At 37.0% G+C, this 23,436-nt stretch overlaps 1 protein-coding gene across 1 annotated transcript in view; it reads left to right on the top strand.

Moving 5' to 3' along the window:
• The window catches only part of Rspo3 (R-spondin 3), an 82,762-nt gene that overhangs the window by 57,152 nt on the left and 2,174 nt on the right, over positions 1-23,436 (top strand). The window lies entirely within an intron of this gene.

The following is a 23,436-nucleotide window of genomic DNA, read 5'->3' as shown; positions in this document are numbered from 1 at the left end:
AGACTTTATCCATTGTCTCTTTCAGATTCTAGAGAAATCTTACATTTTTTGCCTTGTCACCTTTTCTTAATCTCCATCTTCACATGCACAAATTATAGGTTGAGTCTATTCTGTATTGTATCCCATGGTCCCATCTTTTGCCTACTCTTCTCTTTCAAGGACTGTGTGATTAAGTCGATCAATCAGAGTAACCCTAGGTATGCTTCTCATATCAAGTTCAGCCAGTTAGCAACTTAAATTCCATGTTCAATATTAGTTGCCTTTTGACATTTAAAGTACCATGTTCACAGGATGCCAGGGTTAGAACATGCCTATGTCCTCACAGGATGCCAGGTTAGAACATGCCCACGTACTCACAGGAAGCCAAGATTAGAACATGCCCATGTCCCCCTCTTTGCAGAGCCATTTACCTGCTTACTATAAGATTATTTTACAAAATTGGTTTATGCCTCTCTCAAATGTGAAAGAATCTAATTTGAAGAATGTTTTCTTAGTGGTGCTGGGATGAATGGTCTGCTAACTAAGAACAGATACTAACTGACATTACTCATTCTAGAGGAAGTAGGCATCTATATCGGTGATTTCCACCATAATCACAGCTGACAAATTCAGCTAATTCTCTCCAGGTTTTCATTACTATGTCTTTTACCCATCTATTTTCAGTGATTCCACAAAGCTAATCCTTCCCACAAGCAAAGTTTTTTAAATGTAACTAAAATCTTCTATCCCTTAGTAACATGAACTAATTAGAAATTAAACTAGAAGGTGGATGTGATGAAACTCCAAATAAGCCCAACTGGAGTGATCAGTAGTTCCATGCCTTAAATTTATCCAGTGGGTAATATGATTATCAATTTCCATGACTCCTCTATCATTAGTGGTGCAAAGAGAATGACAAAGGAAAGTATGAAGGAAAAAGAGAGACCATGAAATATCCTAAATCATAAGAAAAATTGTGTAGGAATAGAATTGCTATTAGATTGTGTTATTTAAGAACAATTTTTACTTCACCTTGTGACATCACCATCTATTTTACTGCTCAGAATTCTAATATTGAATATTTTGTCTGCTAATTTTCTTGTTTGGTTTTCATGTATATATGTTATATGTGTATATAACATGTTTATATGTTAGATATATGTTAGCTACTCATTCCCTATAGCTGTGTTAGAGAGTAGTGATAAAATTCCAGTAAGGAGGTTAAAAAATATGTACTAGATTTACTTAGAAGTCTACAATTTTCTGATAGATTTGTTTATAAAGGAACAAAAGCAGACTGTGTTCTCTGAGATTGAGGGAATAAACTGTTAAGGCTCCTGATGGCTAAAGTGAGTTTTCTGTCCATGAAAAGGCAAAAGAACTTTTGACTGAGTAGCATTTACCAAAGTGCAAATGCCAGATAACCAATGAGTAGGGAGGTATAGAATTTGGTTAGAGCAATATGACAACTTAGAGAAAAGGGCAATATTCCACAAAAACAAATTGAAAAGAAAAAAAAAAAAACAGCAACAGTTGGCTATGTGGGGTCTCTATACCTTGTGAAACTAAGGTGAGCAACACTGGAGACATAAAACGAAAGTATCAACCAAAGAAGAGGCTAGATGTCTGTGCTGAATGAAGGCAACATTACAGCAAAGTAGAAGGTACAAAGTGCAGAGAAGCACTTACAAACACACACACATTCCTGTATGCATATACACACATATAGATACATATGCACACATATACACATACACACATAGACACATGCACACACATGCATGCACACATACATATGCACACATGTACACACGTAACCTAAAACAATTTTTACAGAAAAGATACTCTAGCAGGTAGGTGAGGAGGCTCAATACTTGATGTACAAACCTGAGTTGGATTCTAGAAACCTATGGTGGAAAGAGAGAACTGAATCAGGAAAGCTGTCCTCTGACTTCCACACAAACAGCAAGGCAAGTGCGCTCATGTGTAAATACACACGTAATAATAATAAACCGATTAGCAGATGACAAATGAGTGGTACAATTAAAAGACAGGAAGGTGGAAGAACATTTCACAGTTTTACTAAGGCCTTCGGACTTGAAAAGGTTAAGAGCTAGTCCTCAGAACTTAAATGAATTAAGTGCTCCTGAGATTTTACTAGAGCCAGGTCAAGACTAATCAATTCTTTAAAATTACTTAGTCTACACAGCTACTTTGTGGTTTCATAGAATCATAATTAAGCATTACTTTAGAGATTTGTAAAGTAGTACTTTTCCACGTTCTAGCATTTACAGATTACTTGCTCGTCATACCTACTTCAAATAGCATTTAATCACCTGCACTTTACAGATACAACAAAGAAAACACAGAATGTGCTTCACTTACAGTCACACTGTTGATGAATAATATAGCCAAGTGCAAAGTGCACATCTCTTCATATGTAGCTCACATTATTTTACATTTAAGGTTGTACTATTTTTTCTAAAGAAACATGTATTTGCACAGATGAAGTCATAAGAGTTTAAGTATCATGACCCAAAATAGATACTGAGTAAATGAATCGGCAGACTCTGATCATTGTGACGTGAATGTCCAAGGTATAGCAACTCTCTTATTGTATACCTTCTCAAGTGAGAGACAATGACCCCTTGGGGTTTCATGAAGAACAATCTTTGGAGAAGGATAACTTTAAAAAACTTAAGTGTGCTTTAAAAAATGTAGTAATAATATATATTATTATATTACTATATTAATAACATGCTATTAATATAGTAATATAATAATATATAGTATATAGGATAGTATAGTATATGTAATATACTATATAATATGATATAATATTATGTTACTATATTAATAATATAATATTCCATGTATAAATAAGAATGTTACCAGATATTAGAGTCAGGGACACAACTTGGCTGAGACCACTCATTGATGTTAGAAATGTTTGCTGTTTTCAGAAGTCACATTATAAATTTTCACTTAGTATGACAAATTCCCAGAGCCATGCCCAACCTGCTGAGATATAGTAAATCCTGCCCAGAAATCATTACATGTTTAGCTCACAATAGCTTAAAACCTCCAAGTGTTCAGAATTCTACACTATGTTTGATGAGGGTCATTAGGATCTAATGGAGACAAAATGATTCTCCCTACTTTTACCCCAAATCTCAGCACAACAGTGCAAGAAGCCTACATATCTATTTCTGCTTTCTTTATTAATTTTACTCTCTATTAATCTTAATCATTTCTGGATCACGGCATTGTCCCCCTAAAAATTCTCAAGTAATAAGCAAGGTTTTTATACAACCATTGACTTCACAATCCCTTTTCTACATTAAGATGGTCTTCAGATACACAAGGAAGTGGTTCGTTTCGCTCAGAGAATAAAACTCTAATCATGAATTATTTAACGGTATTCTTACTTTTCAAACCTTTATTACTGGTGCTGGAGAGATGGTTCAGTGGGAAGAACTGTCCTTTCTCTGAACATTAGGACATATGTTTAGATCTCAACACACATGTAAAGAGCTAAAAAAAGTGGCTATGTGCATGCTTGCAACTCCAGGGCTATGGAAGATAAAGATACAATTTCTAGGGCTTGGTACCTGTCACTTTCCTAATTCTGTGAGAGACTTTGACACAAAGGTATAAGTCAACTTCTGACCTTCAAAAGTTTACACATCCATCAACACCACACACAAACATGCATACAAACTCACACAATCATTTCCATTTCATCAGATCTTGTTTCCTAGGTCACCTTAGACAATTTCTAAATACCTCACTTAAATAACAAATATGTTCCTCAAGGTTAAGCAAGACAGCGTGATTCATTCCTTCAGAGCCTGCCACATTTTCATTCGTTTTCAGGTCATGTACTTAAGTGTTTCCCAAGACATTGTCTTTCCCCATTAAAATCAACGCGTGCCACAGACCCGGCCTAATCGCTTCCCCCCCCCCCCCTCGCCACCCTCAATCCATGGGAATCAGGGGTTCCACGGCAGATGGGCATAGAGTCGGCGGGGAGTGACAAACAGACTCGACACAAGGAAGTGTGGATCTGAATGTAATTTGTCAAATCGAGCATCAAACTTTTTATACAGGAGAAAATAGGGAAGTGAGGTGACACGCTGGCAAGGTACTATGAGGTTACCGGATGCTTACATAAAACAGAGAAATGCAAACATGGAAGGACTGGCAGGAACAAACTGGGGTAAAATTCGATGTTAACAACTTGGATCAAAAACAGCTCCACCTAAGATCCACTTAATCTTAGGAGCCAGGGGCAAGGGCTTCGTGCCCTTGCCATAGTTCCTACTCTAGTCTATTGTATAGTCTACCTTCCCCCTAGGCCATTGTAAATACTTGAATATGGGTGTAACTCAGCTATCTATAGTTCTAAGTATCTACTCTTGTTCCTCCTTAGGTCGCAAACTTCCTTCTTCCTAGATAATGGTAAATTTCTGTGTAGGGCAGTGACTTAGCTATCCATGCCCAGGGTCGGATCAAGGACTGCCTTGAATCTAACTTCGCTATATGTCAAAGTATCAATCCTTAGGAGCACTTGTAATAAAGCAATATTAAGGGAAAGCACAGAGATCCATTTACCAACTAAAGCAAGGACATTGGAGCATTCTTTATACAGGATGCCACGATTCCAGGAGACTAAGTTTCCATGAACTTTTCGCCTTGGGACAGCGCCTAGGTTTTTGGGATGTAGCAACCGCGCATGCTGTCTGCTGCCCTCACTATACCCTTTAAAATGGAAGTTTCATCATACTATGCAATAGTCCTTCATTTGGGTGGCATCACAGGGAAAGCAAAATTCAATGGATTACAACAAAAGCCTCAGTCATTCAAAACCTAAGGGTGACTCAGGTTTCTTAAACTATGTAGTACCACTTCAAAAGAGGACAAAAGCCCTGAAATTGATGCAAGATGATCCAGGATCATATTTCATGACTTTAAAATAAGCTCACATTCCCAAATCCACCAAGGCATCATGTATGGCTGCTGTGGAAGATACTTTAAGCAAGTAAAGGTGATTTTAGAAACTTTCAAATTTTCACAATCAAAATGCTCTTCCATTCCTCCTGTTTCTCTTTCTGGTTGCTTTGAAAAACTCTTGTTAGGTCTTTGCCCAGCTTGGATCTAAGAATGGACTGTAGCCTACATGCCCAACCTTGTGAAAACATGGAAGCTCTTAACTCTACAAGAATCCTCCAAAATTCCAAATTTTAGAATAAATATAATCACCTCTCATGTCTCTGGAAATGTGGCTTCCTAGAGTCTCTTCTTGCCACAGTCTAGTGATTCAATCATTGGCTTCATCCCAAAAAGAACATACTATCGTGTGACAAGCTGGAATGATTTTTCCAAGAACCATGATGATTCTGAGTGGGCTGTAGCTACTCAGTATTTGAGGGGAAGTGGCTAATGGGATAAGAACGCCATAGCAATTAATAAGGCTTATTAAGACAATTTGTCTGGAACACAGAGTTCTAAACACAGGAGAATGTACAGGCATCTATCTCAATGTGTGCCCATCCATACTTTTCTTCATTACGTGATGGCCATTAAATTAAGAAAAAGTACTATATTTTCATTGTACTTATTCAATATATATTGAGTGAATAGCTATTGCATGACTCTTGACAGCAAAAAAAAAAAAAAATGGAATTATCACCTAGTTTCAGAGCAATGAGTAGATGCTCACCAAGGAAACAGGGATATATATCTCACATGCTTCTTCTTATACATAAAAGCATGCAAATGGGTTAGAAACCCACCCCTAGAAACCTCACAACACTATCTTCCTCTTCCGCTCAGCCTGCCACTACAAAATCTGCTCTAGCCATTGTATGCCATGTTAGAAAACTAATGAGTCAAAATTAAGATAGAATTTCTATAGGATAAGTGATCATAGTCTTTCCACACTAGTTATTCTACTTGACATAAAAAATAGAAATAAAAATTCAATGTCACTTAGATAATCTGTAAAAGAAATACATATGTGTTTGTTTTATATTATAATAGCAATTCAAAGTAATAGAAGGAACCATACTATCTAGAAACAAAGAAATATCACAGAAATTATGTTATAATTGACAGTGTCAATATTGAAAAATACAACAGAGAATTTTGAGGTTCCCCCAAAATGAAAGCAATTCTTTGATTTATTTTGCCTTGATTATATATTTATTACAAAACCATATTCCATTTTTCTCCAATAGTATTTTATGAAGAAAATACAAGGCAGGCTACATACTAATTCAATATGTGAAACTATAGTTGTTAAGAAAAAGTTCACCACTCAACCTATGTATAACAGCAAACACCTGAGGGTGGAAGCAGGAGTCTCAGAAGTTCGTGGTTATATTAGTTATGTAGGGACTTAGAGGTCTGAGTGGGCTAGAGACACTATTTTGGAAAAGGATAAAAAAGGCAAAGATTATAAAAGAGAAACCTCTTGAAGATTCAAACTTCTGAAATGGTCTTTCAAAGGAAACATTTCCATTTAAAATTATCAAAGATTACATTGAAAGCCAGGGAGTCTTAGAATTTATATTTTTAAATCTACCAAAAAAGTAGAACTTTTCCATCTGCGGGTAGGAAGGAACTATAAATACATGCATGTATACACACACAATGAAGCACATTTGATACATGTTTGTTTACTGTTCCAACCCTCACCCACTCTGACACACATCAACAGTGATACACAAAGAATGGTGGACTGTTAGGAATAAGACACAGTAAAACCTTACTAATACTTACAAATCAGTGAGCATCCAACTACCAAAATATTTTGAGGAAGTTAATTCATCATGTAACCACTATAGAAGCAATTACAAAGAGCTGTCTTGCTGATTGAGACAATGCGTGTGGTGGAAAGCATGTTCAGTGTGTATTGTCATACAAAAATGGAGAAGCAATCATTTCAACAGCTCACACTTTTTCCTGCAGGTGAACTTTGCCCTTAGGCTCTTTCTTATATTATGAGTGAAATCAACTAATCACAAAGATTAATATAGTAAACATTAAGTATGATAATTGTCTTTTATTGTTTGACAAAGCCTAGAATGGGATGGAGACTCAATAAAGGATTGTCTACATTTGGGCTAGCCTGTGTCATATCTGTGGCTAATTCTCTTAACATTTAAGTGGTGTGGTAAGATGCAGCCCAGTGTTTTCAACACCAGTCTCTCAGCTCTGTGGAATGGGACATAGGGCAGGTGGCAAATAGAAGATCTGAACTATCGGAGAGTCCAAACAACAACCTAAACACAAGAGAACAAGGAAGCAAGCAGAATGCATGCTGGTATTTCTCTCTGCTCTTGGCTGTGGATATGATCTGACCTAGCCACCTCAAGCAACTTTTTCTGTGACTTCCCTGTGGTGATGGCTATACTCTGGAATTGTGAACTAAATAGGACTTACTCATCTAAGTTGCTTTTATGGCAGGGTTTGTTTATCAGAGCAACAAGAATGAAATTACAATACTACGTAAAGTTTCTATTAGCACTTTAATTCAAATGCTTGCCTGATATTAGGAACAGAATGCAGGGCTTTGTGTATATTGAACATTCTCTCTACTGCCGTAGTACAACCTCAGTTCCTGAGTGTTCTTCAAACCAGTTATGACAAGAGTTGGAAATGTTGTACAACAAAGATTAAGGCCAAAGAAAATAGTGAATCAAAGCCAAGAGAGAAAGAGAGAGAGAGAGAGAGAGAGAGAGAGAGAAGAGAAGAATATGCAAGCATTTTACAATTAGCTTTATGTAAATCAATAGGTAGCTAGAAATATTAATTAGCAGTCATAAAGGCTGTAATGTGTTTAGTGGAAATGTCACAAAGTACACACACTTCTGGGTTGTTGACTTTATATTCCAGGTATTTGCTCCACCCCACAGGGTAGAAAACACTTCAAAGTAAAGACAAAGTTGCTGTCATAGAACTAGAAATAGACAGCAGAGTGAATTAGTGCATAAGAGGATGAGAGAGGGGAGATTAACGCCACACTTTCTTGTATCATCAGTCTTGCAAGCCTGTCAGCAAAGGCGAGGCATTCAGTCCTGTCAATCACCGAAGCAGACAGCTCGGGTAAGGGAGGAAGTGGAGTAGAATCAAACATGGCTATCAACACTTCCCTTTCTGTCTCGGAAGAACAAAATTCTGAGTCAAATTCTTGGAGCAAGTAGAAATTTATCCTAATGAAAATCAAATGATACATGACCAGAAAAGTGTCTATCTTTGGAATTTGTTCAGTTCTTCAATTTAGCCAGCTGGAGTAAATTTCCCAAGCCTCATTTTGGTCGGCTTTTGGAAACAAAGGGCTCTCCCGCTAATTAGAAAGCTATATTTCATCAAAGACGAAGACAATGCCCTTGGCTTAGAGATTCCCTTTTTAAAACGATACCAACAAAAGCTTCTGCTGCATAGTTACCGTGAGGAGATTTGAGACCATGTCTTCCACACATGGAAGAATAGCCTATGAGCATTACATGTGAAGCTGAAGAAAAATGGGTAAAGCCAAATAAATTTTTATTTAGAAATCTACAAAAATTGCCATGATTATACTACCTTATATCCAAAAGAAAATATCAAACCATAATTATTATGAGTGGAATATTGACAGAGGCCTGGGGAGATGGCTCACTGGGTAAAGCACCTGAAAGGCAGGGAATATCTAAGACACAGTAGTCAGGAGCAAATTTTATCAGAAGCAAAGAAGTGTGCACAGAGAGAAAGGAACAGAGAGAAAAGAAGGCTCTTAAAAAATGGAGAGAGAAATTGTTTTCTGAAATCACTTTCCACTGGTAGTCAATGTCCAGGGCCTGTCTAGCCAGGTCAGCCAGAAAGGGGCTCACCAGAAGGGACAGAAGCTTACCAAATCTTTTATCCTGGGTATAAAAGAAAACAGAACTAGGTCTTCTTTATGGCTTCTCTGGCCCCCCATGTGAACCTGTTTGAGTGTCAGGTATCTGGCTAGAATCTGGTCCCTGAGCTGGAGCTGTGAAAATATGAGCCAGCTCAGAAAGATTTAGACCAAGAAAATGAAGATATACAAAGAAACTTTCTTTTGAAAATGTAAGCTTTCTGAGCAATCTGGCCTATAGACAGGACTTGCAGCCTTCTTGTTGTTTGGTGTCATGGCCATTTTAAATTGACACAGAATTTCTGAGAAAGAATGTAAAAACTTCTTTAAAGGAACTAATTATAGTCAGGAAATAAAAAGAAATTTCTCCAAATCTCCTGGAGTTGCGGGATAGATAGTCTGACCAATAATTGTAAATACTTTTATGGACACTTACAGACAATATAATTTATGTACTTTACATTCAGAATCTGCCTACAGAGATTTCTAAGAGTCTTTTCACTGCTTTTAATATTTAAATTACCAAGAGAACTTGCTGAAGTAATTTGAAAAAATAACTACTCTCCAAATCAAATTTTGACAATTCAAAAGACGTGTGACCTGAACATGCACAGACCTTTATTCTTGTCATTATTCTTTAACAAGTAAGCATAATAAATTATTTACAAGTTGTAGAAAATATATTAGGTATGCTAATAGTGTCAATATGATTTAAAGTACATAAGAAGATGGGTTATATATAAATTCTACTTCATTTTATATAAGACACTGGAGTTTCCTTGCATATAAGTCCATTTGGAGATACTCACTAATATTTTGAAAAGATTAGGTCCAAATTGAAATTTCTTCAATTGCAAGTATATTTTTCTGATGTTGTTTTTTATTTTATGAAAATGTTAGAGCTTAGCTGCTGCTTACTGGTACAATATTGGTAAGAATGTTATGAGAGTAATTAGTAACTTTTTCACTGAATTTAAGACATGCTTTATAAGTTGGAACTCATGCCCGATGCCACTGATAAGGCCAACAACCCATGTATCCAAGGGGAGTGCTTATTACTGTTATTATGCTAAATGGAAAGAACATTAAATCAACTCCTCTATGGCTTAATCTATACCCATAGATTAGTGCATCTCTCAACCTTCATTTGGGAAGCTTCATTTTTTCAGTAAATGGCAGTTGACATAGAGACCAACAACTGGTCAAAGGTGCAAAGAATAGGAGACTCCAGCTGCAGCCCCAAAAGGGATATCTGTATCACACTTGCTCCTTCCAAGACACAGGGATCACCACTTAAGGGAGTGAGAGAAAGGTTCTAAGAGTCAGAGACAATAGACAACTACAGAGACACAGCATTTCCTGGGCAGAGCAGGGCTGATGCAAATATGACTCACAGTAGTTTTGACAGCCTATATAGGGCATGCATAGGACATGCACAAGATCAAGCCAAAGTCCCATCACGGGGGAGGGAAGAAGTAGCAAAATCCTACCCTTAAACTGAAGAACTATTAGCAACGATGGTTTCTGAAACAGGGAAAATCAATGGATTTTATTTGCTGGGGGTTTTGTTTTGTTTTGTTTTGTTTTGTTTTTTGTTTTTGTTTTTCAGGAATTCAGCTCTTGAGAGGCTACCAATGCTCCATAAAATGACCTTAGACCAATGTACATCCTAGCAGGACTAAGTGGTCTCAATGGGTTTGAAACTGAAATAGTTAAAATTGGAAGGTAGTAATCCAGTGTGGGCATTGACAGGGAAAGAGTATAATTGATTAAAATACATTCTTAAGCAATAAAAACTTCCACAAATTCCTGAATTATCAGTATTCCTATTTCAGTTTATAAATAATGTATAAAAGTTTATAGCTGTCATATAAAACAACCAAAATATTTTATGCAGAATAACTTGTTAGTGGGCTGTAATATAAACAAAGAAGTCATGAGTTTTATGAGTAAAAAAATGAATCAAAAAAGATTTAATGAATTACATTGTAATGAATTTAAAGATACCATTGACATGATGTGATTAATAAAAATAATATATACACTTACCCAGTAGTTAGGAATGTTTAAAACTCAGCATGTTATTCAAAATGTGCTATTCAAGTATGTACCCATCAAGACATTTCAACATATAAATTAATGTGTTTGATTCAGTGCTCAAGAGTTTTGTAATCAGACCTAATGTGGTAGAAGGCATTTCAAAAATAAGAATTCCTTACATTGAAAATACTAAAATCGCTAGCTTCAACTGAATATTTAGACAAATAACAAGGCAGTTTAAGAGAAATAAGCCCACAAAAATATTAAATATAAAATATCTAATATAAAGTGTCATGCCCTACTCTGTTTAAAAAAATATTATATAGCAAGTTTCATTTTACATTTAAAATTAGCACATTTTTAAAACATTGCATATACTCTGAATTTTTTAAAAATTGGGTAGTTTCTCCAGTTTTCACTTTTAATTCATTTAATACTGATTATAACAAAAAGATGTAATACTAGGAAATATACAGTGTCATAAAGTTTCCTGAGGGCATATGCAAGTAAGGAGTACAGACTTGGGATCAGGGCAATAGAGTTCATGGATATGGATTGACTTATCACCTGGCATAAAAAATTTGTCAGCACATGAACTAAAATTCAAATTTCAGATTCTGACTGCTAAGTGAATAATGAATGTAAACAAAAGATAACTGGAAGAAGTTTCTTAAAAGATTTTCTTAAAGGCATTGAAGAGATTGGTGAGTGGTTAAGAACTCTTATTCTTGCAGAGGACTTGAGCTCTATTCCCACATGTAAGCCACACAGAGGTGGTTCCATGTAACCCCAGCTCCAGGGAATCTGATGACCTCCTCTGACCTCTGCAGTCAATACACACATATATGTATGCAAGCAAGCATTCAAGCACAGAAAATAAAAAATAAATAAACCATTACAAAAATCTTCTTAAAAACTATTAAAATGGAGGTCCTAAAAATTGTAATAACTGATGTTTATGTTTGTTTATGAAGATAGAATTATTCAAAAAGGACTGTGAAGTCTTAAAGACTCAGTAGGATTTCAGGAGCTTTTACCTGGAAGCAGGCACAGAGCATAGTTCTACCTGCACCCAACACCAGGCCTGCTCATCACCACCTCGTTGAACCTGGACGATCCAGAGCCAGGGCAGGGGTTCCCAGGGACTCTGCTCGCTGTGCTTATGCTGGTTCCATCCATGGGAATAAACTTGCATTGAGATAATTCTGGTTTTGTCGGCACCCAGAGCTAATCCTGCGCCACAGTGCTCCATACCCAAATACTGCCAGAAGAGAGCTGGCCTCCTGGGAGTGCAGAAAAATCTATGAGCACAGGTAAGACCACCACTTCTGCTCAGAGGGACCAGCCCAGAGCCCTCAGGACACAGGATCCAAGGAGCAGCCTGGGACAGGATCCTTCTGGTTTCCATCTGCATCCAGAGCTGATCCCGTGCTACAGTTCTCCATACACAAATACCACCAGGGAAGAGCTGGTTGTTCAGGAGTGCAGACATAGTTGTGAGCACAGGTAAGAACACCACTTGTGCTCAAATTCCTGGCTCAACAGGGATCCTCCCAAAGCCCTCAGGACACAGGAACCAAGAACAAGAACATGAGACAGGATCCTTCTGGTTTCCGTATGCACCCCCAAGTTCAACCTGTGCCACAGTTCCCATACCCAAATTCCTAACAGAGAGAATTGGTCTCCCAGGAGTACTGACACACAGGCTTGCAGGAGGGACAAACCACAGTCAGCTAAGACAGCAAGACTGGCTAACACCAGAGATAACCAGATGGAAAGAAGCAAGGGCAAGAACATGAGCAACAGAAGACAAGGCTACTTGGCATCATCAGAAACCACTTCTCCCAACACAGCAAGTCCTGGATACTCCAACACACCAGAAAAGCAAAACTCTGATTTAAAATCACATCTCATGATGATGATAGAGGACTTTAAAAAGGACATAAATAAGTCCCTTAAAGAAATACAGGAGAACACAGATAAACAGATAGAAGCCCTTAAAGAAGAAACATAAAAATCCCTTAAAGAATTATAGGAAAACACAACCAAACAGGGTAAGGAATTGAACAAAACCTTCCAGGATCTAAAAACAGAAATAGAAACAATAAAGAAATCACAAAGGTAGACAATCGTGGATAGAAAATTTAGGAAAGAGATCAGGAGTCATACATGCAAGCATCACAAACAGAATACAAGAGACAGAAGAGAAAATCTCAGGTGCAGAAGATACCATAGAACATTGCAAGATAATGCAAAAAGCTCCTAACCCAAAACATCAAGGAAATTCAGGACACAATGAGAAGACCAAACCTAAGGAAAACAGGTATAGAAGAGAGTGAAGATTCCCAGCTTAAAGGGCCAGTAAATGTCTTCAATAAAATTATAGAAGAAAACTTACCCAACCTAAAGAAAGAGGTGCCCATGAGCATAAAAGAAACTTACAGAACCTCAAATATATTGGACCAGAAAAGGAACTCCTCCCATAACATAATAGTCAAAACAACAATTGCACAAAACAAAGAAAGAATATTAAAAGCAGTAAGGGAGAAAGGTCAAGTAACATTTAAGGCCAGACCTATCAGAAATACATGAGACTTCTCAGCAGATATTATGAAATCTAGAAGATCTTGGGCAGATGTTAAACAGACTCTAAGATAGCACAAATATCCAGCAAAACTCTCAATTACCATAGATGGAAAAACCAAGATATTCCATAACAAAAACAAATTTACACACTATCTTTCCACAAATCCAGCCCTACAAAGGATAATAGATGGAAAACACCAACACAAGTAGGGAAACTACACCCTACAAAAAGCAAGAAAGTAAACTTCTTTCAACAAGCCCAAAAGAAGATAGCCACACAAACAAACAAACAAAAAAATAACATCAATAATAATGGAAAGCAACAATCACTATTCCTTACTATCTCTTAAAATCTTTGGACTCAGTTACCCAATAAAAAGACACAGAATAACAGACTAGATATGTAAATAGGACCCAGCATTTTGCTGCATACAGGAAACCCACTTCAGTGTCAGAAACAGACACTACCTCAGAGTAAACAGCTGGAAAACAATTTTCCAAGCAAGTGGTCCCAAGAAACAAGCTGGAGTAGCCATTCTAATATGGAATAAAATCAATTTTCAACCAAAATATATCAAAAAGGATAAGGAAGGGCACTTCATACTCATCAAAGGAAAAGTATACCAAAAAGAACTCTCAATTCTGAAGATCTATGCTCCAAATGCAAGGCCACCCACATTCATGAAAGAAACTTTACTAAAGCTCAAAGCACACATTGCACCTCACACAATAATAGTGGGAGAATTCAACATCCCAATGGACATATCATGAAAACACAAACCAAACAGAGACACATTGAAACTATTAGAAGTTATGGATGAAATGGATTTAACAGATATCCCTAGAACATTACATCCTAAAACAAAAGAATATACCTTCTTCTCAATACCTCATGATACCTTCTGCAAAATTGACCATATAATCAGTCACAAAATAGGCCTTAATAGATGCAAGAAGATTGAAATAATCCCATGTATCTTATCAGAGCACCATGGACTAAGGCTGGTCTTTAATAGCAACAAATACAAAAAGCCCACATACACATGGAAGCTGAAAAACCTAGTCAGTGATTACTTGGTCAAGGAATAAATAAAAAATAATTTAAAGACTTTAGACTTTGCCCCATCTTAGAATTGGGAACAAAACACCCATGGAAGGAGTTACAGAGACAAAGTTTGGAGCTGAGACAAAAGAATGGACCATCCAGAGACTGCCACACCGGGGGATCCATCCCATAATCAGCCACCAAACTCAGACCTGTTGCATAAGCCAGCAAGATTTTGCTGACAGGGCCCTGATATAGCTGTCTCTTGTGAGACTATGCCAGTGCCTGGCAAACACAGAAGTGGATGCTCACTGTCAGCTATTGGGTGGAACATAGGGCCCCCAATAGAGGAGCTAGAGAAAGTACCCAAGGAGCTGAAGCGGTCTGCAACCCTATAGGTGGAACAACAACATGTACTAACCAGTACCCCCAGAGCTCGTGTCTCTAGTTGCATATGTTGCAGAAGATGGCTTAGTTGGCCGTCATTGGGAAGAGAGGCCCCTTGGTCTTGCAAACTTTATATGTCCCAGTACAGGGGAACACCAGGGCCAAGAAGTGGGAGTGGGTAGGTAAGGGAGCAGGGTTGGGGGAGGGTATAGGGGACTTTCGGGATAGCATTTGAAATGTAAATGAAGAAAGTACATAATAAAAATTTGGAAAAAACAAAAAAGGAAATGAATGCACTCCGTACTGAAACTTATGGGGCACAATGACACAGTGCTAAGAGGAAAACTCATAGCTCTGAGTGGCTCCCAAAAGAAACTGGAGAGAGCATACACTAGCAGCTTGATAGCACACCTGAAAGCTCTAGAACAGAAAGAAGCAAATACACCCAAGAGGAGTAGATGGTACGAAATAATCAAACTCAGGGCTGAAACCAACCCAGTAGAAACAAAAGGAACTATACAAAGAATCAACAAAACCAGGAGTTGTTTTTTTTTTTTTTTTTGAGAAAATCAACAATATTAAACCCTTAGCCAGACTAACCAGAGTGCAGAGAGACAGTATCCCAATTAACAAAATCAGAAACAAAAGGGATATAACAACAGACAGTAAGGAAATTCAAGAAACCATCTGATCCTACTACAAAAGCTTATATTCAACAAAACTGGAGAATCTGGGCGAAACGGACAAGTTCATAGACAGATACCAAATACCTAATTAAATCATGATCAGGTAAACCAATTAATCAGTCCCATAACCCCTAAAGAAATAGAAGTAGTCATTAAATGTCTTCCAAAAAAGAAAAGAAGAGAAAAGAAAAGAAAAGAAAAGAAAAGAAAAGAAAAAGGATGGGTTTAGTGCAGAATTCCATCAGAACTTCAAAGAAGACCTAATACCAATACTCTTCAAACCATTTCTCAAAACAGAAGGAACACTACCCACAGTTACACTGCGTATTTTCCATTTGAGATGGAACAGCTATCTCTGGAATCAGTAACTTGTCACAATTTCTTCTCACAGAGGACTTCCTAAGAGATTTTTTTCTACTTCTATCATGTTTAATATCCTAAATAGATTTTAAAAACTGGTTAAGTTCATATTACTTTTAGCTTCAGAAAATATCATGGGTATTTAAGAGGTATGTAACTACTATAAATTATTTTGATGATTTACAAAAATGTCAATACTGAGTTGTGTATTTTAAAATAAATTTTATTAGTTTAATAAATAAAGAAACTTGCATTTAAAAAGCACTTTTATCTGTTAATAAGAAATATAAAACTTCCTGATAATTTTGAAAAGTGTTAAAACATTTTTGTGGTGGTAGTTTAATAGCAAAATAATGTTTCTCCATTGAATATAATAAATACAATACACAGTAGACTCTGTGTGTGTGTGTGTGTGTGTGTGTGTGTGTGTGTGTGTGTGTTGAATATGTACATGTGTTTGAGTGAGTACCCTAGTTTCCTCATGTGGAGTCCAGAGGAGGTTATCACATGATAAAATTTCTTTCTCTATATCATTCTATTTTATGTATGTGTGTTTGTATGTATGTGTATAGTGTGTGTGTGTGTGTGTGTGTGTGTGTGTGTGTGTGTAGATAGTGTCTTTCACTTGCTTGATGTTTCAACTAGGCTAGCCTTTATCTGTCTCTGGCCACCAACTATATAGGTACAAGTGTTCCCAGTTTTATGTGGAGGCTACAGTTTGAACTTAGGTTGTCTTGCTTGCATAGCAAGTGCTCCTGTTCATGGATCCCTCCACCCAGTCTATCCATCTCCTCTTACCCAAGGTTGAACTTTCTGTTGTTCACCTCTCATATTCAACTGTAGTTCTGAGACATTAGTGACATATTCTAGAAATCAAGAAATGATGTGCCACCCACTCAGACCAGCAGTCATCTTTGTGTCTAGAACACCTTTGTGCCTTGTGTATCATGTATACTCATTTAAATAGTCATCTCAGCTACATGACTCTCATTGTATCACACTGTTGATGTTTCAGTAACCTGAGTATAGTAGCTCATCACCTTATCCCAGTCCTTAGACCTCACCTTGTCACAAGAACAGGGATGGATACAGAAAATAAGAAATTAAGAAAGACAGAATAAGACACATCAACATAACTTTTATTGCAATATGTTATTATAGTTGTTTTTACTTATATTTATCTGTTATTGTAAATCTCCTAACATGCCTAGTATATAAACTAAACTTTATCATGGAAAAATATGTGGAGTTAAGCTCATATACGGAGTAGAGGCAGTGGCAACTGTGTTTTGTGGCTCCTTGAATTTTGGTGATCATTACTGTTTTAAATATGTTACCTGAAATTTGAAAAAAAATATTAATTGTGTTAGGGATGCATATGACAGATGAGTACTCTGCGCCTGAGCTCCCAGCTCCCTTTTTATGTTTTAGTTTGTAGCAAGGTCTCACTAAGTTGCCCAGGCTTACCTTGAACTTGACTGAGATCCTTCTTCAGCCTCCTGAGTAAGTGGCACTTCAGGCTTGCACCTCCAGAATTGCACCCAGTCTCTGCAATCATCACTGAAAACCAAGGGCACCTACATAAGAAACTTAAGTAAAGTAGCCAAGCTTGGGGAAAGGCTAGAATGCAAGGACTGTGCCCTAACGAGGTCACGAGGCCAGATAACTTAACATGAGTCTAAGGTAAGGCAAAGGATTCTAGAAATTGTGATGCCGGTTAACAAGTATATGGGATGAGAAGACATTATTGGGATGCGGGATACAGAGATTAGCAGGAAGAGGAGTGTGAGGCCAGCCAAGTGGGTGAGGAAGCAAGCAGGGACAAGTCACAAAGGACAAGAACCCCGAGGGCTGCCTTAGGAATCTTGAGTTTCTCTGCTTCCACCTCCAACCATGTACAGCTAATGTCTTACCTTAAACTTTTTTATTCTTCTGAATTCTGAAAAGAGTATAATGTGAATAGGCAGCGCCTCTTAAAATCCGCTTTTCCATTTGAGGGTAAAACACAATATAAGTCTTACCAGACCCCATCGATCAGACAGCTGCAAACATGACTTCAGGAGACTATCCCTAATTAACAGTATGTAGTAAGATGCATACTAATATGTCAAATTAACTTTGGCTAATTAATCTAAAACCCCTACAAGTCCAGTGGGAAAGGAACAAAACTGATTTGTCTACAATCTGACAGAGTATATAACTTGAATAGCTTTAAATTTCAAGTTGAAGACATTAAGTGTCTGCCTAATTTGTCTATAAAAGATATCTAGTCTCTTACGGGTTTTTTTAAAATTGTATTTCTTAAAATTGCAGTAGAGGCAATAAGCAGATCTATTTTAGTAAAAACAAACAAGCAAAAGAGGACAAAAGGCTTGAATGTGTTCCTCAAATCAGCTCTACTGGGTAATAATATAGCTGAGGACATTTGGTCTTGATGGATTTCAGCTGTGTTCTTCAATGCTGGGTCAGGCCGTCCTGTGTTTATACAGCCTAGAGGTCAAAGGCCTTTTAAGTATGTATCTACACAACATATCATAATTGCTGCATAAAAATACTTGTACAGTAGCAGACGCCATCCCTTGCAACCTTCCTCTAGTGACATAGTAACTAAAACTAATGAAAGTTGTAATTTGCATCTTTTGTGCATAAAAACATGGCCAAACTTAGATTTACAAATCAGATTAACTCCCTTTTAACATATAAAGCCATGGGCTACTGGGCTACTATGGGTTGAATTCCACGAAAGGTCTAGTGGGTAAATTTTATCTTTTTGAAGGGCTATTTCACTACTTGGTTGGAGTCACAGAATTGGTGTTTCTATCTCAGTCTACAATGGGAAAGTCTATTTCACTTAGATTTTACTAAAATGTTTAGCCTAGCTTTTCTTGAAACAAAGGAACTACTTAAAGCTCCTTAGCTCCTCCTAATGGAATTTTGGAGAACTTCACAAATAAACCCCTTAACTATTTCTAAGTGGTAAACAAAACAAAAAACCCCTGGTATTTATAATCTAAGTAATTGTTGGCACTCATAATTCCAGGAAAGTTACTTCTCATTCATATTCTCATTATGCCTAAACGAGTATTGAATGTATTCTAAGGCTTATGTTTTCACATAGAACTTTAATGTATAATACACAATGTGTAACATAGAATGTAGGAAGAAAAAACAATCCAAGATATATTCTGCTCTAAGTTCTAAAAGTTTATTCATTCTTTGGTCATAGTTGGATTTGGACATGTTTTAAAGACATGATTTGCAACTAATTTTCATCTCAGTTCCTGCTCTATATATACCTAATTTAAAAACTTTCCTTACAAATTACAAGGATAAAAAAGCCATTGTAAATTTTACATCCGTTATGAAAAATGTGTTATTAGTAACCATGTGATCTCAACTAAATTTTAATTGCATATATTTAAGAAAATTGGATTCTCTTATTTCTCTACAAATACAGTTTTCAGGTGTGGCAGATATCAAAATAAACTCAAAAGGTTGCATATGTGTGTTTGCATATATATGATATACATCATAAATAATTTATAACATAATTGTATATACATTTATATGCATAATTTTTGTTCAATAACTACATATGTATAAGATTATGTATTTAAGACACAGATACATATATATGTGTGTGTGGGTGTGGGTGTGTGTGTAACATATGTAACAGCAACAAAGAAAATGATCCTGTCAATGTGAGAGTGGCAAAGGACATAAAAATAGAAAGTGATTTGAGGCAGGGTAGCTGGGAGGGGCTGGAGGGAGCAAAGGGAGGGAAGAAGAGATGTAATTCTATTTCAAATAAAAAGATTGGGAATAAAAGAAAATACTTAAAGAAGAACGAAGGAGGGGGAAAGGAAAAAAGGAAGGGAGGGAGGAAGGAAGGACACAAGGGAGGGAGGAGGAGAAAATAAAGTCCAACTGTACTTGCTAACTCCACTCTTTATAAAATCCCAGTCTTAGTCTCCAGACACTGTGTGTAAGAACTTGCATTTTAAAATGTCATCTATATTTAGAACCAGGTCTGTAAAGAGTCTAGATAGTGTTTATGCAAAAGGCTATATATTGTTTTTTCATTAGTAGAAAATAATTTCACAATCTCAACATTATCTATCATGTATTCACATTTGTGATGCTAATTTTTATAGTCCTTAATTCATGTGTGGCATCATTATCTGCATAGAGATTCCAGTTACCCTTTGGAAAGTTAGTCTCGTAAGGGAGGGCATAAGGAGATGAACATGTTTGTGTGGTTTGTGTGCGGGTGGGAAACTGACAAAAATTAAAAGCATAAAACTTTAAGACTTAATTGTAAATACCAGCTGAACATCCTTTGTGGATTTGTTACAGATAACACGATTCTGGAAACTGAAATGTCACATATTAAAATATGTGGTTGCTGGTTTCTTTCTTCCTTCCCCCCACCCCACCATCAAAACTTAGCACACAAATCTCTAAACTCTGCCATATTCTGGGATTTTGATACTTGTCCTTCCAGAGTTTTCAGTAACACTGGCACTTCAGGGCAAATTCCCAATGTGGCAGTTGAATCCAGCACCCCTCAGTAACTTCCTATATATAGACTCTGATGAAACTACGGAAGTGTACGTTTAATGTCCCAGGTCACCATGTCCTTGCATGCCATCACATGTTGCCATCACCCATTGCCTACCCTGACATCTTCTTTCATCAGTCTGGCAAACTGTCCTTCTTTTAGGTTTAACTTAAAAGTGATCTGCGGAATTATTTTAAGTCTCTCTTAGAGGAGGCCTATGCTTCCTGTATGTTCCCTGTGCGAGCTTGTGATTGCCTCCACCTCAGCTAGGCTTGTGACCACAGTTGTCATGCTCCTCCCCATGTCTCACATGTTGGCTCAGGTTAGAACATTAGGTGAAAACCAACAAGGTATTGATGCTGTAGAATCACAATATTAGCTTTTGTTTACCACATGACTGCCATGTCAGGCACCATGCTAAGTGTTCTACAAACATCTTACTCAACCTTTAATAAGTTTAGCAAACAGAAAGAACAGTTTGTATTTGAAGTATCAGCTAATCCCGAGGCTTATCAGAACCTTGCAAAAGGTTACGCAACTCCTTGTATTAGAGAAAAAATCTGAGCAGTGCTCTCTGACACTAAGGATGGTATCTGAAACTGAACAGCAAGTGGCTCTCTACAAGACTGTTGGTCTATTTTCTGCTTTTCTAAAAGACTCTCACAGACTATGTTATAAACAATAGAAGCTTACTTATCACATGGATCTGGAGACCAGAAATCTAAGAATGCTGTACTGCTATTTCATGATGATTCCCCAACTCAACTACATGGTTAATGTTAGAAAAGTGTGTGTGTGTGTATGTGTGAGGCAGAGAGAAGAAATGGGGGCAAACTTGTTCTTGTTATCGGGAATCCATCCCTACAATAACCCATTGCCATGATAACAATATTAATCTATTTGCAAGGGTAGAATTCTTCAATGCAGTCACACTTTCCAAACCCCTTCAAAACTGTGGTTACCATGACAATTAAATTTTAACATGAGTTCTAAAGAGGACACTCAAACCTTAGCGGGTTCAGATTGCACTCAATTACTAATAGGAATTTCTCTTTGATTATTTCGTCTCAAACTTACTTCATATAGCTAGAACACAGGGGGAAACGAATGTTCTTTTAATCATTAGAATCTGTCTCAATCCAGTCAGGTCCACCTACACATAGTCATGAGTACCATACACAAGTATATGCAGTGAAGGGTAACACACACACACACACAACAGAGGGGGGGGGGAGAGAGAGAGCAGATTATTTTAATTGAAATACTCAGTTTGCAAAATTGCAAAAGAGTCACAAAATAAATATTAACCACATCAATGAAAACTCACCAAGTTACTACAATAAAAACAGAAGTCCCTTTAATGAAAACCTTACAAAATTATCCCAAAATGCACGTGATTTTTTTAATGGACTGCAGCCACTCTGGGCATGACTATTTCATTTCTTGGACAAGAGTAAAAATGTGTTATTTGTGCAGAAAAATCGTGAACATTTCCAACTACTAACACATGGCCTGTGAGGAAAAGAATAATCCCATATTTTTTTCCTCTTGCGCGGTAACCCTCCAGTGGACAGCAACCATGCACAGTGTGCTAGTTTCCTGTTGCTTTAGCTGAGCGTCCCTTTTCACTCAGTGTCCAGAGTATATAGCTATTTATTGACTAATAAAGCCATAATACTAAACTTCAAGATACTCCCTAAAATGATTCTGCCTGTCTTAAGAAATATTCATATCAGTTTGTTAATAAGCAGAAATAGCTTGGAAGATGAGTTGGTTGTGACAAGTGGCCAAAAGAACATTTACATCAAACCATAACTGAGAAAGAAACAATACATTTCTTATGTTTCTAAAAAACTATGGCTGGGATCACAGCTATAATATGTTGGGTCATCATCAAGAGAACAATGTCAAACACTGAACTTCTGGGCAATTTTCTTTAAAATAATATTTTTTAGGTCAGTAATTCCTGTAAAACTTTGGAATGATTTTTGTTGACTATTTTTAGAATTGAACTCAAACACCCTCAAGGTGGCCCTAAAACTAGAGATACTATGTCATCCATTGCTTGCAAGTACCACCTGAGAAGGAAGAACAGTGTGTGGGGAAACTAGCATTGGCTAGGACTATGAAGTGTTATGCAGCTAAAATTATGCTGCATGATCAGAAAGGTAAATTTGCTCGTCGGGGTTGCTTGCGTGTTTGTTTGTTTGTTTGCCTGTTTAGTTTCTTTACTCAAGGCAGCTCTACCAATATCTCATTAAAACCAACAAGAAGTCCCGGGATCTGTCTTTAGAAATCTTAGCAACACAATAACTCCTTAATGGAAATAGAAAAATGAACTCAGCAAATCAGTGGATAAGTAGTTGAGCTTAGAAATCATAGCCGGCTGCTTTTGTCCAACTCCATGTGCCTCGAATAACTAAGCAATCTGATACCTGTTTCAGCCTCCTCGAGACTCTCATTTTTTACTAACTGTCCTAGTAGTGCTCAACATGTACAGTGTTAAACTCAACCAGTAAAATTTTCTGAAGCAATTGGAAGGTTTTATAAATACAATCTCATGACAAAGCTGTTCATGGCATCAAGCCATTAATCTGAGGAGACTGAGGTGTCTCTAGTCTACATATCAAGTATTAATAACACTGTGATTCCCTAGGATTCTGTAACCAGAGCACCAGAAGAGAAGCCAAACTACCAAATTCAATATTTGCAGCCTGTTTCAGGACATAGAAATATTTTGGTTCTATAGCACAAATAATTTTTCTGAAGTACTTTCATCCATAATGCCTCAGTGTAGGCAGACAGATTTCAAAGTTTGCATGGCTCAGAGCGTGGGGTATAAATGTTTAATTAAGAATTGTCACATCAAAGACTAGTTGGTTCCAAGTTTTAATTTATAATGAATTGA

This window comes from Mus musculus, chromosome 10, assembly GCF_000001635.26.
Source record: "Mus musculus strain C57BL/6J chromosome 10, GRCm38.p6 C57BL/6J".
NCBI classification, from domain to species: Eukaryota; Metazoa; Chordata; class Mammalia; order Rodentia; family Muridae; genus Mus; species Mus musculus.
This window is presented reverse-complemented; position numbering and strand designations above follow the sequence as displayed.